This window comes from Marmota flaviventris, chromosome 6 (genome assembly GCF_047511675.1).
Source record: "Marmota flaviventris isolate mMarFla1 chromosome 6, mMarFla1.hap1, whole genome shotgun sequence".
Taxonomy (NCBI): Eukaryota; Metazoa; Chordata; class Mammalia; order Rodentia; family Sciuridae; genus Marmota; species Marmota flaviventris.
Window position 1 is genome coordinate 17,538,276 of NC_092503.1, and position 13,303 is coordinate 17,551,578.

The 13,303-nt window shown below is 40.0% G+C and overlaps 1 protein-coding gene and 1 non-coding gene across 3 annotated transcripts in view; one reads left to right on the top strand and one right to left on the bottom strand.

Annotated features, from left to right (window-relative positions):
• Sash1 (SAM and SH3 domain containing 1) overlaps window positions 1-13,303 on the bottom strand; it is a 229,767-nt gene that overhangs the window by 100,374 nt on the left and 116,090 nt on the right. The gene's annotated exons all lie outside the window — the stretch shown is intronic.
• Trnaa-ggc (transfer RNA alanine (anticodon GGC)) lies at window positions 12,846-12,917 on the top strand. The gene has a single exon. It is a non-coding gene; the product is annotated as a tRNA-Ala (tRNA).

Here is a 13,303-nt window from a genome sequence, read left to right on the forward strand (position 1 = left end):
TCTTTCTGTTCCAGAGTTGGTGCACAAACACCAGAATGGTGATGAATTTCTGCCAGTTCCTCTCAAATTTCCTCTTCAATTGCCCATTTAACAACCAGCTCCAGCCCATCTCCTTCCAGAATCGTCAACAAGAGTGACTGATTCAACTCACCCCCCCCACCCCATTCTTATCTTTTCTTTAAGCTCTAATTTTCTACCTCAGTAGTAATAGTCCCTGGTAGGAAATTATCGTCTTTCATTGTATACATCTACCAGCATCTTCCCAGTCGATTTGGTTAAGTATATCACTTGTCATGCCAAAGTTGTAACACTCACAGTGTACTATGCAAAACATACCTGTTCAGGCACACAGAACAGTGGTTAACAACCTCCTTAAATGATGATCAGGAAGTAACATTTAAAGGCTTCCCTTTCACATGTTACTTTGTTACTTGCAATAGGCATCTGATTGTGTTTTAGCTACTTTTTAGAAAACTGCTGGAGGGTGTACTTAAATTTCATTGGGTTAAAATAATGGAGCAGGTAATGCTTTCATGCAGAATATGTGTTTCATCAGAGAGAGTTTACTAATATACCAACTGGAGATCTTGTTCAGGGATCTCTCTAGTGTTGTTTTTTTTTTTTTTTCCAGAACATGTAACAAAATTCTTTATTTGAGGGCACATCCTATTAATTTTATCACTCAAGGAAAGAGACTGTCAACATTGTTTAGGGGCATTTCTTAGAGAAAATCTATTCTAAAATAAACACATTACAAAACTGAGGAGAGGCTTATAAAATTATTCACTTAGTTAAGGACTTAAGAGATGCTTTGAGGAAAACAAAATGGACTATTGGGAAAATGCCCTTATTTAAGAAACTGAAGAGGTCATGTGGTATCAAAGACAGTGGTGCATGTGCCTTTGTATATTATGAAATATATGATATATAAAAGAAGTGATAAAAATACAGCAAATATTTGTGGACCCATCCTAGTGTCTGAGAAATGGAATATAGGAGCAGAGTTAATGACAGCAGATACCCTGACATGCACTTGGAAAAAACATCTTATGTGCAGAGTATGAAGAAGTCTTCAGTATGTTGTATGCACAAGGAAGAAGTTCTGGACAACTCTTTATTCTGTTCACACTGAAAAACACGTAGGAATTGTTTTTGAAAAGGAGCAGGAGGAGCAGAGGTGACTGAGTGGGGAGCTGAGGCAAGGTGCACAGCAACCAAGGGTGTGGTTCGCAGAAGAAGAGAAGTGGGCATCAGGCTCTAAGGGATCAGGCTCCAAAGGCTCCCAGGCATCCCTCTTCCTTATCCAGGTTCCAAAGCACACTGGCTCCTTCTCTGTCCCCAGTCCAACCAGCATAATAGGAGGAAGGAGTAGAAAGATAAAGTTCTAGAAAGCCAGATGGAGGGGGAAGGGGGAGAAACAAGAATTAAAGATATACACCTCAATAATACCCTGCCACAGCTACTCTATTCAGAGGAAAACCGATGATCCACGGTTCAATTCCTAGGATGGAAATCATGGTGTTGATGGCAACAGTAAAAATTGTACCATTAAAACACAGTCCCTGAGAACCTGTGTATTATCTGAGCATGTTATGGAAAGAAATGATCACTGGGAAAGAAGCTTCTTCCCTCCCTCACTGACAGTGTTTCAGTCACTGCTGCCAGGTAACAAATCATCCCAACAGTGGGATGATAACCAGCCAGCACTTTCTGATGCTCACACATCCTGTGGGTAAGAATTCACAAGGACAATGGCAGAAAAGACTTTCTCTGCTCCCAGATTATGGGGTCTCAGCAGAGGGCATTCAGAGGCTGGGGATGATTGGGTGGGTGGGCTGTGACCATGGTGAGCTCACTCCTTCACACACTTGGAAGGTGGATGCTGCCTGGTGGCTGGGACCTACACAGGGGCCACAGGCTGTGACCACTCATGGTGCTCCTTGGAGGGCTGCGAGGGCTGCTTGGGCTGCAATAGGAAGTGGAGTTGCAAGAAGCAGCACATGGAGAGATCCAGGCAGAGGCTACAGTCCCATCTGTACCACACCTGCCAGAGTCACAGCCTTCCCAGGTACAAGAGGGCTCCTGGGGCCACCTCAGTGGTGGGAGAGAAAAAAAATCACATCGTGAGGAGAGCACTACAATGGGAGACATCCTTGTCGGCAAGGTTGGCAGTGACTGTCTGCAGGCTGACTGCCAAGGACACGGCGCTCTCCTAAGTTTCAAAATGAAGAATTAGATGAGACCATTTACGCAAGGCAATGTCTGTAAGGATTATTTTATGATTTTTACAGTTTCCTCCAGGAGAATAACTTGGCATATATTTTAGCCTGAATCCACCACTTAAAGATTGAAATCATGTACTTTTTAGGATACAACAATTATCCCTCTCTCATTTCAAACTAATATAGAAAGCCTCAAATATACAAAAGTAAAGAGAACAGTATAATGAACTCCCAAATTTCTTCCACCCGACTCCAGTGATTATCATCTCAGGGTCAATTCTGTTTTATCTGTTACCTCCCATCCACGTTTCAACCTTACTTTGAAGAGAATTCCAGACACCGTATCATGAACTATCACAATTTTTAATGTGAAGAATTAGCTCTCAGGGCAGGTTCAGTGGTACATACCTGTAATCCTAGCTAATTGGAAGGCTGAGACAGGAGGATTATAAGTCCAAGGACCACGTTGGCAGGTTAGTGAAACCCTGTCTCAAAATAGAATGAAAAGGGCTGGGAACATAGGTCACTGGTAGAGTGCTTGTCTAGCATACATGAGGCCCTGGGTTCCATACCCACTATCACAAAAAATAAAAAATAAAAATCACTTAGCTATTATGTGTTGGGGTTTCTTGAATCTTAACTGCTGCTCTTCTTGAGCCAATGACTATCACCAAGAATGTGACTCTTTCCTAGCACAAAAATTATATGCACAAAATTAAATTTTTCATCTATATTTTGCAGAGGAACACAAAGAAAGCCATACCAAAGTTAAATGCAACCATACATTCATTAGGTAGACTAACAGAGCACAGTGGTGCCCACCAGTATTCTCAGCTACTCAGGGGGCTGAAGCAGAAGGATAGCAAGTTCGAGGCCAGGCTGGGCAACAATAAATAGATGTATTAATGTGTGACTTTATATATCAAATATGTATACATTTACATTAAATTTGTGTTTAGACAGACTTAAACATGCACATATATTTGAAGATAAAATCAGTAGTTTGCCAAAATCAAAACATGTGTCTTCCACCTGCTTGTCTATGAACGTGCACACACACATTGGCGGCACTAAAAGGGCATGGATCAAATACAACTAAGGCTCTGACCTTAAATGGCTACATTTTGCTCTAAACTGCTACAACCCATCACACTGTACACCAAAGTCAAAAGTCCCCAAGGGCCATATAAGTCCTGGAAAACAGATACCAGGCTCTGGTCTCCACTCCAGCCTCATTTCCAGCTTCTTGTGGAAATCCACCTTTTTCCCTTCCTCACTGCTGCCAGGACCCCAAGCCAAATGAACTTTACAGCTGGAAAAGGAGGGATAAGCCTCTGTGCTGTTCCAAAAGCAGGGAGGAAGAGCACCCGGCGCCCACCAGCTCCAAGGAGTGCCAAGTTCTCCTCCTCCACACTGGGTGCAGGAAGGAGGAGGTGGAAAAATCCAGACACAGCTGCTTGCTTAGCCATGTGCAGCCAACTGCCCTGTGCTGGAATGACTGACGGGGGTCCCAGCTCTCCAGGAGGGAAGCAGAGGAGTCCCTGCTGGTGGTGGATTTTCCGCTTTCCATGAAGACGTCATAGCTGTGATTTCTTCTAGAGGGCAAAGTATGCCTGTCTTTTTCTCAACAAATAACAGATAAACTAGACAAACACTGAAACACACAGGTAAACTTACAGGTAAATGCTGCTTCAACAAAAGGAAAAAAAAAAGCCTAGGCTTGGCTTTTACCTGGTTTCCATCCTACTACCAATGAGTCCGCACTATCAAATTCCAGTAGGTTTTTGTCAAATTTTAAAGCAGGTCTCTAAAAATATCATCGCACCTTTCTATTTCTTCGAAATTCAAAAAGACCCTATTTACGAATTCTGAGGAGTTCAAGCTTGATCCCCGCACCTCTCTGGCCCTAGGTAGCCTCATTTTTCACCTTTCCTAGAGTCGCACAAGACAAGCTGCCAGCAACACATTGACGGTCGCAGGGCAATCGCAGATGTTGATTCTAGGGTACCAGAAATTTGACATACCTAAATTCCAATTCTCATCTTAACCTGGAAACCAGGCTCTCCTTCTTGTCTGACTTCTCTACTGCAGGGGATCAATGGGACATCTGTTCATTTTTACAGTAACTTAAAAAACTCAGCACAGGCTGGGAAGTCCTCTCCCTACTCATTGGCTCCGCCAGTAGGACTATTGCTTCTCTCTCCATTCCTCTGCTCTCTGCATCCACCCAACACATTCCACTCGAGGTTCTTTGCATCTCAGGTCCCTGGATTGTCATTGTAGGGTGAAGTAGGAGGTATTTCTGGGGGTTGAGGTTCAGTTCCAGTTCTGCTCCCAACAACCATGAGACCGTTAAACCTTCGTTTTATTTGTTTGGGTTTGATTTTTTTTCAGTGGCAGTGGAAGACAGATGAACCACTTGATTACTCCAGGTTCTTTGTTTTGGCAGTAAATTCCCATAATGAAGTCATGTATCGCCCATTCAATCACTACTGCCAAATAAATCTTGAAATAATACTCAAAGTCCTTGCTGTTCATCATCAGCATCACCTGGGAGTTTATTATAAATGCAGTCTTGGGCCAGGCGCAGTGGTGCACGCCTGTCATCCCAGGTATGAGGGAGGCTAGGGTAGGAGGATCACAAGTTCTAGGCCAGCCTCGGGGACCTAGTGAGACCTTGTCTCAAACTTTAAAATAGGGGGTAGGTGGGGGATATAGCTCAGTAGTAAAGCATCCCTGGGCTCAATCCCAGTACCAAAAAGATAGATAGATGATAGATAGATAGATAGATGATAGATAGATAGATAGATAGATAGATAATAAATAGATAGATAAGGAGGGAGGGAGGGGGATTTGGAGTCCCCTGCCCCCAGGCCTCTGGAATGAAATTCCCTGAGATCTTATGTTGAGTTCTGCTCAAGAAACACACTGCTAGGTCATTTTTCTGTTTACAAACCTTCCAAGAGACAGTGCTGACAAAATAAAATCTGCATTTTGAAGGAGGGGCCCCTCCCAAGTCCTCTCCTTAGCAAACATGGGCCGTGTGCACTGTCCCCTGAGCACATTCCAAGTCTGGTGTCTTAACTCTGCTCATGCTGCCTGGAATGTCTATCCACACCCTCTCCATCCCTTAGACACAGCTCCACACACCCCTCTCATCAAAACCTTCCTGCCTCCCTGTGCTGTAAATGAGTCACCTGCGTATGACCAACACAATAGCTACACATGCTGTATGTTAAGTGTACCTATGTTGGCAAATCTTCTTGTTCTCTCATTTCCTCAACTAAGCAGCAAATGCCCTCATAACAGGGATTCACTGTCCCTGCACAGTCCAACAAAACCTGTTTATTGAGCACTTATTACACGCTAGGGCCCCAATTCAAGCACTAAAGGTATAATAACAAACAAGGCATGGAGCATCTCCATAAGAACACTGCTTTCCACAGCTGGCACAGCCCTTTCCATGGAGGTACTAATGTCTACTGAGTTGATTTTCAAAAATCTGATCAGTTCGCTGGTAAATTTGCTTCTTCCTTCTACTAATTTATGTTTGCAATTCTTTTTTCTTTTTTAAAAATATATTTATTTATTTATTTTTACGTGGTGCTGAGGATCAAACCCAGTGCCTCACACATGCAAGGCAAACACCCAACCACTGAGCTACAACCCTAGCCCCAGGCATGGATTTTTATGTTTTGATTCAAGATTTACTTTTGGATTGCACAGTTAACATCAGTAAGTTACTCATCTAGCAAATATTTCTTAAGAGATCTCCAATGTAGATCTATAAGAAATTAAAAGAAAATGTTAGGATAGTTAATCACTTTTAGGTAAACCCAACAGTAGCCTGAGGTTTCTGCCCCCATTCGTGCCCTTGCATGTTGTATCTCACCTGTGCTCACAGGTGAAACAGGAAATGATAATCATTTTTGAGGGCTTCTATAAGTTCACAGCTTGGGATATGAAATTTTTATTATGAGTGAAAATGAATGGAAAACAACTCTTATCTCTTATATCAGTGAAGAAAGACCTCAAGGAGAAACATTTTTTTTTTCCCCAGCAGAATACTATTTCACTGACTACATCCTTAAAATCTACCCATATTTAACAAATCAGTGAAATTCTAGAAGGCTTGATAAGCAGTAAACCCTAATGTTGGAATTTCCCTCTGGTCATTAATGCTTTAAGGTAAAATAATGGAGTCTCTTGCTTTATCAGTCTATGTTCTGTGATTATTAATTACATATATATTTAGACTTCCTGTGTACCCTCCCCCACACACACAAAAAAAGATGACCTTAGGACAGTTTATCAAATCTCAGTTCCATGTTACGTGATTAAGAAAAAGTTTTAAAGAGCTAATTTAAATGATATAAAGGATAGGGAGAGTCAAGATTGAAAGTAAAATCAATTGGGGAATTAAGTTAATTCACCAAATTCGGGCCATGGGACCCTATGCTGGAAATGGACCACGTAATCAGTTTTGAGACTGGTGTCATCACACTTTGTTTTCAGATATTCACACATGACAATTTCTGCAACTGAATATTTCTTCTCTGGCTTCTGGAAAAGGGAATACTATATAGTCCTGAATGACATTGGGAGAAGGTTCTTGCAGAACTAGCTGTGGCCCATCAGGTGTTAACGCTGGTCGAAGCTGGAGTTGGGTGGGAGCCCCTCTAAGGGAACAGGGCCCCACAAGGGGCTTCCCTAAAGTGCACACTCACTCCCCTCCCATTCAAAGGAGCTGACGGGATGCTTAGTGCATGGGCAGAAATCGCACTGGGGAGACAGCAGAGAGAGAACTTTGACATCTTGAAGCACAGCTAAGGAAAAACTGGTGAGAGTTACTCAAACTCACTGGTGAGTTGGTTAAATTCAGGGATAATGTCAATCTAAGAGGGTCAAGCTGGGTGCTCTGGTGGGCTCATTTCAAACAGGACAGTATGGTTTTTTAACTTCTAAACTGTCATAGAAAACAACATTCTAGATCTTTCAGGCTACAAACCTAGCAATGCTGAATGGGTGCACACCATCTCACATGGCAGCAGGAATAACATAAAATAAAAATATTAAAATAAAAAATAGAAAGGGCTGGTGATAGAGTTCAGTGGTTAAGTATCCCTGATACAAAAAGAAAAAAAAAATATATCAGGTTCTATGCTTAAAGGGGCTATAACCATTCTAGACCAAGTTTTAATGGATCCTCCTGATACTCTTGTTAGTCACTACTATCAAGAACAATACTCACACAACCAAATAACCAAAATGGTTTTAATCATTTTTACAAATATTTAAATATAGCAATATCTATTCCTAGGACCTAATAGCACTTGATTTAATTAACTTCATAGTGAAATTTCTCAGGAAAATATACAAGATGTTAAATCTAGTTGGAGATTTTCAATTGGGTATTAACAAAGTACTAACTAAATTCTAATACGCAGCCCAGTTCTGACGTTTAATGCTCACCCTGAGGCTGGCTTGGCCACACTGGACTGGAGGGTCCCAGAACCCCAATACCACATCTGAGCACTGCATCCTGGACTTCATGCCTGACCTTGAGCCAAACCCTTCTAAGAGCGCCAAGGTCCCCTCACATGTGTCTGTCCATCAGCAGTGTGCTCCACAGTTGGGTGCTGATGTGTCTGCCATCTTGTGTTCACTGCTTTTAGGAATCACATGCAGATACCCACTCGGGGACCAAGCTCCACCAAGCATTGTAAGAGAGGTTCTCAAGCTTAATTCACAACAGTGCCCTCGAATGCTTTTTAAAGACAGATTGCTAGATCCCACCCCCAGAGTTTTAGGCTCAGTAGGTCTCAGGGTGGGCTCTACCAAATATATTTCCACCAGATTCTGGGGTAAAGCTGAAATTGTTGGTTGGGGGGAAACCACATTTTGAGAATGGCTGCTCCAGATCAAGGTGGCAGAGCTGCCTCCAGTCTGGGAGTCGGTGGTCTGCAGGTTGGAGGGAACCATTTATTTGGAGCCACATCTGAACTCTCGCCTGATCTTCTGTGTTTGACTAATGGTTTTAAAGTTAAAAGGAAAGAGAGGAACTCAATGTAATTTTTTTAAAAGGGCAAACAGAGCCAGGTGTCTGACAACAGAATAAATTTTTGACAATATTTGGAAGCTATATTGACAGAAGATTCAAGTCCCTCTGCTGCGTGGGATGGGATCCTTCAGAAACTGGTCAGACCTCTCATTGACTACTGTGACTACTACTTGGCTGGAGTATAATCACTGGAAATTTTATAGCATAAATTATATCTTGCATTACATTTTTATGGTAAAATTAACTATGAGTCCTGGAACTAATGACTAAAGATTTTGGAATGGATGACCTTCAGACACTGATGACAGCCTGTAACTGAACACATTCATGTAGTCATTTATTCAACCAATAATTCCTAAGTGTCAGCTTGGTACTCAGTTGACAAGCTGAGTACCAGGTATATAAAGAATTATCACTGACCTTCAAGTGCTCAGAGTCATGTAAGAGAAGCAGCAAACAGAATATAACAAACCAAAAGCCTCCACGTTATCACATTAATACCACATGAACTGGTCGGTATACAGCTTGAATGTCTAAACGTGGATTTTACAAAAATTATGTGGCGTGATTGAACTGGGAATGACAAATTTTAATGACTCTTCTAATAAATGAGCTCATGTTTTGTCACGATGAGGTGCCATTATTATTGTTGTCTCTGTTGTTATGAAATCAAATGTGCTATCATGACATTTAACCACCTGTTTCCTCATGCTTTGAATCATACTTTCAAATCATTTAAAAGGTTCAAAATCAATGGCAATCCCAGTGCATTCTGAACTTACCCACTTCAACTTCACTTTTAAAATAGGTGGGGGAGGGGAAAAGTGCTGGGAGTGATATTGGCTAAATCACATTGTTCTATTATGTGCGCATGTAAGTATGTAACAACAAAGCTCATGATGTACAAATATAATGCACCAATTTTTAAAATTGGGGGGTGGGAATAAGTGGGGAATATGTATTTCATTTTATGAAGTGTTGCCTAACCCTAGAATCAAAAAGAAAGCAAACTGGACCTTTTGTTTTATAAAAAAAATTATCTGAAGTAAAATAAAATAAATGAACTTTAAAATTAATCATGTCTAATAAGTAAAACATTTTAAAGATGCACGGATGGATGTTATTATTTGAGAATGAAAAAATTAAAACAAAAATTGTAGTCTCAGGACATTGAGACAAATGCCAAACTTTATAGCTCAGGGCAAACTTTTTATTATAAATGCTTTCAAGATCAAGTTTAAAATGGAAACACAAGCAGACAAGGCTCCAAAGTAATATACGTAAATGATATGTTTCTGTTCTTGTATAGTGATTTTCCTCTCTTCTGAGCATTAATCTTTGAATGACTGACTCTATAAATTATTGAACTAAGTTCAAAAGCAAATGAAATTTAAAATACCCATTTATTGAATGGCAAAAGTGCCATGTTGAAATTACTGTGATTTATCTGTTTCTTTAACGATTCCTGTAGCAAACTTACTTCATTGCTCAAAATTATTACCTGGTTGCATAGTTTACTCTGGCTTAAACATAAATCTATTCCCACTGTTCAGAACAGCAGCCATTTGTCAGGATCTCATTCATTCATTCACAGCCACAAGGTCCAATTTTTTCTTTCTACAGCTCTAAACTGGCACACTGTGGTACATGTAGATAGGACTCACCTTTTAGAAACTGATGAAGTTTGTGTGTACCACTGATGACTACAACAAGGGAGGTGCCAGGAGGAGTGACACCTAACCAGGACAGAGTTCACCCACCATGGTCACCTGCCTGTTTAGAACCTGTGTAGTCCCAGCAGCTCAGGCACAGATAGGCACCATAGGGCAAGCCTGTGTAGAGCCATGCATTTCTTGAGCATTAATGCCTGTGGGTACTGCAACTGCAGCAAGTGCTGTGGTTGGAGTCTGGTCTAAAAGCCAACTTCTTCCCCACACCAAGAAGAGGGTCCTCTTGGGGCTGGGGGTATAGTTCAATGGTAGAGTCCTTACCAAGCATGCAAGGGCTCCTGGATTCAATCACCAGAACCAAAAGAGGCAAGCAGGGGGCTCCCACATTTCTCTCTTCCAGATTCACTTCGTGGAGACGTTGTGTGTGGGGAGCACATATTCAGGCTGGGGGTGTAGCTCAATAGAGCACTTGCCTAACAGATGTGAGGCCCTAGGTTCCATCCCTAGCACCACAAAAACAAAACCAAAAACCATGATCTCCACCTGGCAGAAAATTTGCCATATACATGATAATGGATGAAAGTGCTCAATATATAAAGAATGTTGATAAGTGAATAAGAAAAACATAAGGTCAGACCAAAATGAACGAACAACTTTTTAAGACGTGAATCATAGAAATAAAAATAAGAAAATATGCATGTTTGTACAAATAGTCAAAGAAATACAATTTTAAAAGCCTAATGAGGTTACATTTTGCCAAACTGGTAGAAGGTTTTTTCCCCCCTGATAATATTTAATACAAATTAGTATGTAATAAAGGTTGCATATATGTTGCTGATAGGAGTGCAAACTATAGAATATTTCCTAGTGGTAATTTAACAGTATTTCAGGAGTCTTTAAAATAGTCTCACTTTACAATCTGCTAAGCTCATATCTAACAATTGTCCCAAGGGAGGTAAGATATTATGGTGAAGATGTACATTTTAAATGTTCATGGTCACTGATTATAGTAGCAAAATATTAAAAATTCCCTAAATAGCTAACATTGGAAAGTGCTTACATAAATTATAATATATTCACCAAAAAGGTATATAATCATTAAAAATAACAATACTGAAAAATACTTAGTAAGGGAGAAGTATTTCTTAGAGGAGGTTATGGAACATAAACAAGTATATATTTTGGATATACACATATAAATAGTAGTCTAAACTCCACCGGGCAGGAAGTTTTGTATATTTTGCTCACTGGTTTATCTCCAGAACTCAGCAGAGTATCTAATACTTAGTAGGTACTCAATATTTGCTGAAATATATATGTCAGGCGAAAGCCTGTGGGAGCTGGGAGCACAGTAGGGAGTCTAAGCACAACCTTCATTTTCTTTTTTAGGCCTTCCTGAATTTTCTAATTTTTCTACTGTGTGTGTGTGTGTCTGTGTGTACATATACTACTTTCACAATCAGAAAGCAAAACAAAATGTTTCTACTTAAATAATGATTTTTCTTAATATTATTCTTTATAGAGAACCAGTGTCAGATCTAGTTTGAAATCGACAAGCAAACATGTGCACACGATTAAGGTCCCAGACCGTAGCCAGGACACTGGAGATCCATGACAAAAGATTTATGTTAACTTTTTAAAAATCACATTGGTCATACGATGACTAATTTCTTTTCTACAAATAGATCTTTGTGGAATATTTGTTATTTAAAGATGCATTATTGAAAGCATCATACACACACACACACCACAGTATCTTATTATTATTTTAAAATTATATTATAGAATTAAAGATCCTGAAGTATAAATAAGAATTTTCCTTTTCCTGTAACTGCCATGTCAAATTCTCCTCTCTTACAGCACAGAAAAGAATTACTGAAGTATTTTCTTGTTTCTTTTTTTTTTTTTTAATATTTTTAGTTGTAGATGGACACAATCTCTTTAATTTATTCATTTATTTTTATGTGATGCTTAGGATTGAATCTAGTGCCTCACCTGTGTTAGGCGAGTGCTCTACCACGAGCTACAACCCCAGTCCTACTTGTTATTTCTTAGTTGGCCTCAATCACCTAAAAATTTCGAGGATGGTGATTAGAGCATCATTATTTCACACAAGATTATGCAGACTATATGCACTTTTTTTATGTATGTACACAATCATTATGACAACTTCCCCCTAGCAGACAGCATTTTTCTGAGGAAAATCTAAAAAAACCAAAAAACAAAAACTTCAGAGGAATACAGACAGGAAACATATTTGGCCCTTATGGTCAAGGGCAGAACACAGACGGACTGCCCTTTCCTAGCATTTGCAGCAGGGCAGGCAAAAGTGGCGGGTTCCCATACAATGACTAATGTGCCTGGGAAACAGGACAGGAGGGCTGACTGTGGCCTAAAACTGTATGTCCCTCTCAAAAGGTTAAAATGAGCCAAGAAATATGACTGTTATTTACGGAATCAAGACAATAAAGAATTTTAAAGATGCGAACAGATCTTTCTTTTTTCACTAACCCTACAGTGATAAGGTACCACTTCTAAGTCACCCCACCTTTGCCCTACCAGGTCCTCAAATAATGTATGTAGATTCAAAGTACCAACGCTTGAGTTTTTCACTCATTCTATAAGATTCAACAAGAGAATGCGAGAGTGCTTTCATTTACCACAAAACCTCCAGCTCAACCGAGAAACGATTAGCATTCTAGTCTAAATTTTAAATATTATGCCCTGTACATAATTTAAAGTTGCTATGAAGACCCTCTTTGAATATTCTAAATTTGAATGTCACCAGACAAATGTCCTTAACAACTCATGGAAATGCTCATTATATGAAAGAGAAAAATGGGCTTCAAAAATGGAGAGGATGGATAAATGAGAGAAAGGTAGTAGAGGGTTGGGGATGTGGCTCAGTGGTAGAGCACTTGTCTGGCATGCAGGAGACCCTGGGTTCAATCCCCAGCATCACCAATAAATAAATAAATAAATGATAAATAAATAAATCAGAATATAGGAAATTTGAAAGTGGAGACACCATAGTACATGATGCCTAGTGTTCTATATGTGGTAGGAAAACAATAAATGTTTATAAATTGAATTTAAATTTTTATTGTCTTTAGTTCCTAGGTATTAATATTGTATAATTTGATTCACAAAACAAGAGAATTGTATTAAAGCAATAAAGCAAAACAATGAGAGAAACAGGTTCAAGGAAGGACAGAGTCATGTGAAGCTCTATATATATCCTCTATCACATGTGCCAAGGGCTTTGTTAGGGATTATATAGCCTGCCACTTGTCCTTGCTGATCCTAAGCAGACCACCAGGGGAAAACAAAATGGACCGCTTTGGGAATAA